We start from the raw sequence: 4,770 nt of genomic DNA on the forward strand, positions 1-4,770 counted from the left end.
AGAGCCTTCATCTTCTCCTTGTATAGTCTTGAGTTCTCATAAGCTTCTAGGCGAAGGCTTTCCAGTTCTTGCAGTTGTAACTTCCTTTCAGCTTCGGCTTTCTCAATTCCCATGTTGCACTCCTTTACTGCCCAAAAGGCTTTGTGCTCTACTTCAACAGGGAGATGACAAGCTTTTCCATAAACTAAGCGGAAAGGACTCATCCCAATGGGTGTTTTGTATGCTGTTCTGTATGCCGAGAGTGCATCTTGTAGCCTGGTGCTCCAATCTCTTCTATGAGGTTTGACTATCTTCTGCAAGATACACTTTATCTCTCTGTTTGACACCTCGGCTTGCCTATTAGTCTGAGGATGGTAGGCTGTTGCAACCTTATGAATTATCCCATGCTTCTTCATTAATCATGTTAGTCTCCTGTTACAAAAATGGGTGCCTTGATCGCTCACGATTGCTCGTGGTGATCCAAAGCGACAAATAATGTGGTTTCTCACAAAGAAAACAATAGTGTTAGCATCATCAGTGCGGGTAAGAATTGCTTTCACCCATTTGGAAACGTAATCCACAGCTAACAATATATAAAAATAACCATTAGAATTTGGAAATGGACCCATGAAGTCAATGCCCCAAACATCAAAAATTTCATAGAAAAGCATAATTTTTTGAGGCATCTCATCCCTCTTGGATATATTACCAAATTTTTGGCATGGGAAACAAGATCTACAAAATTCAGCAGCGTCTCTAAAAAGAGTAGGCCACCAGAATCTACAGTCTAAGATTTTTCTAGCTGTTCTTTGAGGGCCAAAATGTCCTCCACTCTCAGATGAGTGACAGGCCTCTAAGATGGACTGGAATTCTGATTGAGGCACACACCGTCTAATTACCTGGTCAGCGCCACATCTCCATAAATATGGGTCATCCCATATATAATATTTAGACTCGCTTTTCAGTTTGTCTCTTTGATGCTTAGAAAAGTTTGGAGGAAAGGTGCGGCTAACTAGATAATTAGCTACAGGTGCATACCAAGGGACTACCTCAGATACTACTTGCAGGTTATCAAATGGGAAATTATCAGCTATAGGAGTGGGGTCATCTGTAATGTGCTCAAGGCGACTTAAGTGGTCTGCCACTAAATTCTGGTTACCACTCCTATCCTTAATTTCCAAATTAAATTCTTGTAATAGCAGTATCCAACGTATAAGCCTTGGTTTGGACTCCTTTTTAGCTAATAGATACTTTAGAGCTGCGTGGTCTGAGTACACTACTACCTTTGTACCAAGTAAATAGGCTCGGAATTTATCCAGAGCAAAAACAATAGCAAGAAGCTCTTTCTCAGTAGTAGTGTAATTGAACTGAGCGGCATCTAAAGTTTTAGACGCATAAGCAATAACAAAGGGGTCCTTACCTTCACGCTGAGCCAGTGCTGCTCCTACTGCATGGTTGGAGGCGTCGCACATTATTTCAAATGGCTGGCTCCAGTCTGGTCCTCTCACAATTGGAGCTTGAGTCAAGGCGGTCTTCAGCTTATCAAACGCTTGTTTGCAATCCTCACAGAACTCGAACTCAATATCCTTCTGCAGTAGTCTGGATAAGGGAAGTGCTACCTTACTGAAGTCCTTAATGAATCTCTTGTAAAAACCTGCATGGCCAAGAAACGAACGGACTTCCCTCACAGAGGAGGGGTACGGTAAACTAGAAATAACATCCACCTTTGCTGGATCTACAGAAATGCCAGTATTAGACACAACATGTCCTAGTACAATACCTTATTTTACCATAAAGTGACATTTTTCAAAATTTAATACAAGGTTTGTACTGACACATCTATCTAATACTCTAGATAATCCATCTAAGCAAAGGCTAAAGGAATCGCCATATACAGTAAAATCATCCAAAAAAGCTTTTATACAGTCCTCAATAAGATCAGAGAAAAGACTCATCATGCACCTTTGGAAGGTAGCTGGTGCATTGCACAAGCCAAAGGGCATTCTCTTGTAAGCATAAGTCCCAAAAGGACATGTAAAAGTGGTCTTTTCCTGATCCTCAGGAGCTATATGAATCTGGAAATAACCTGTGTAACCATCTAAAAAATAATAATGTGATTTACCTGACAGGCGATCCAGCATTTGATCAATGAATGGAAGAGGATAGTGATCCTTACGAATGGCCTGGTTGAGGCGTCTGTAGTCAATGCAGACCCTCCAGGCGTTCTGAACTCTGGTTGCCATGAGATCTCCATGCTCATTCTTCACTGTAGTGACTCCAGACTTCTTGGGCACCACTTGTACTGGGCTTACCCATTCACTGTCTGAAATGGGGTAGATGATATCTGCCTCCAGTAGTCTGGTCACTTCCTTCTTGACAACCTCTAAGATAGTGGGGTTCAGTCTTCTCTGGGGTTGACGGACAGGTCTTGCTCCCTCTTCTAAAAATATCCTATGCTCACAGACTTGAGGGTTGATGCCTACTATGTCTGCCAAACTCCAACCAATTGCCTTCTTGTGCCTCCTCAGCACACTAAGTAACTGCTCTTCCTGTTGAGAAGTGAGTTCCCTTGCAATAATAACTGGAAACTTATGCTCGTCTTCCAGGTAAGCATATTTGAGGTGTGGAGGAAGGGGTTTTAATTCTAACTTCTGATCATGGTCAGGCTCTGGGTTGTCTGGAGCTGGTAACAATGGTAAAGCACTGTCATTGTCCTCTGAGAATGTCCCCACACTTGGACCTTGTCCTATGTACTTCTCTTCAAATTCCTCCTGGTGAACTTCAGCCACGGTTTCATCTATGATGTCACACTAGAGGATAGAATGTTCCTCTGGATGATGCTTCATAACTCCATTCAGATTGAAGATTACTACTCGGCCATCTATTTCAAAAAAGTATGTTCCTGAAAAAGCATCTAATTTGAACTTCGAAGTCTTCAGGAATGGTCTTCTGAGTAGGATTGATGATGGCTTCTCTGAGTCATTTTGGGGCATCTCCAGGATATAAAAATCAATGGAAAATGTGAGCCCCTTAATACCTACTAATACATCTTCAGCAACTCCAGCCACTGTAATAATACTTTTATCTGCTAACACAAAACGAGTTGCCGACCTTTTTAAGGGAGGGAGCCTCAAAATATCATATATAGACAAAGGCATTATACTCACACATGCAGTCAGAAAATACTACACCACCAATAGTACAATTAACCATACATGGACCTGGGTCACTACACTTTTCAGGTAAACCTCCCATTAAAGCAGATATGAAACTACCTAAAGGAATAGTTTCTAATTCATTAATTTTGTCTTTATGTATACATAAATCTTTTAGAAACTTTGCATATTTAGGTACCTGTTGAATAACATCAAAAAGAGGAACAGTTACCTCAACCTTTTTGAATATCTCTACCATTTTGGGATCAGGTTCTAGCTGCTTCCTGGGCTTCCTTGCAAGTTGTGGAAATAGAATGGGAGTGGTGTCTTCTGCAGTATCTGCGCCCTTTGGTGCTTCCTCCTGTGGTTGAACTTCTTCTTTTTCAGCCATGTCCTGTATGTCCTCTTCCTCTTCAACATCTTCTATTTCCACTACCTCTTCAGCTGAGGCGTGTTCTGGTGGGCTTGGCTGCTCCTGATTCCTCTCCTGCAGTGTGGTTCCGGACCTTGGGGTGATGGCATTAAGGCTGGTTCTGGTTCTGCTGCCTATTGTTGTTATTATTCCACCTCTGATTTCTCTGATTGTCTCTGCCTCCTCTGTTGTTGTTGTCCCTCCAATTCTGGTTAGAATTGTCCTGCCACCCATGGCTGTAATTGCCACCTTGATTGTGCCCTTGGTTGGGGCAGTCATAGAAGTTATGAGTTGCTGCCACGGTGTTGTCTTCCTGCTAGAGCTGCGGACATTCATCAGTATAATGGCTATAATCAGCATAGACTCCGCAAACTCTCTGTGGGACTAACTGTTGGCTTTGCTGTGGTGGAGAAGGTTGAGCTTGTTAAACTTGTTGTTGATTCAATTGCATCTGCTTCAGCAAGTTGGTCATTTCACAGATACTCTGAGTTAGAGCATTAGTCTCTCTGCTAGAGGATACTTCTGCAACGGCTTTTGAACAGCCTTGTTTCTGCCTGTGATTCCGAGTAGATTCAGCTAAGTTGCTGATCAATTACCATGCCTCATCAGTGGTCTTGTACTTTTTCATAGACCCATTGCTAGCACTTTCCAATGTGGTCTTATCTTTGGGCCTCATGCCCTGTGTGATGTAAACGAGTAACACTATCTTGTCAATCATATGGTGGGGGCATGCTTCCAGAAGATTATTGAAGCGCTCCCAATATTCATAGAGAGTCTCGGATTCGTCCTGAACAATCATGGAAATGTCTTTCCTCAGTTTATCAGTAACTTCAGCTGGAAAGAACTTTTCCAAAAATTCTCTTCTAAGTGTATCCCAGTCGGATACAGTTGCTACGGGTTGAGTGTAGTACCACTCTCTTGCCTTTTCCTCAAGAGAAAACGGGAAAGCTTTCAACAAAATTGAAGTTTCATTTGCACCATCACGCCTGACAGTAGAACAGGCTGCTTGAAAATATCTCAGGTGCTTGATAGGCTCTTGAGCAGGTAAGCCATGAAACTTGGGCATCAAATTGAGCAGTGCAGTCTTTATTTCAAAATCTGTAGCCACCGCTGGGTGATGCGCTTGAAATGGTTGCATTGAAAAATCAGGGGCTCCAGCCTCCTGGATAGTAACTCTTCTAGCTGCTGCCATGTTACCTACACGTAAATCAACCGAATCAGTAG

General features: G+C 42.4%; 1 non-coding gene across 1 annotated transcript; it reads left to right on the forward strand.

The window, feature by feature from the left end:
• The first annotated feature begins 4,258 nt into the window (after positions 1-4,258).
• LOC148545641 (small nucleolar RNA R71) lies at positions 4,259-4,366 on the forward strand. The gene has a single exon (XR_015901760.1). It is a non-coding gene; the product is annotated as a small nucleolar RNA R71 (small nucleolar RNA).
• The last annotated feature ends 404 nt before the right edge of the window (positions 4,367-4,770 follow it).

This window comes from Arachis ipaensis, chromosome B9 (assembly GCF_059453495.1).
Source record: "Arachis ipaensis isolate K30076 ecotype BB chromosome B9, ASM5945349v1, whole genome shotgun sequence".
Lineage (NCBI taxonomy): Eukaryota > Viridiplantae > Streptophyta > Magnoliopsida > Fabales > Fabaceae > Arachis > Arachis ipaensis.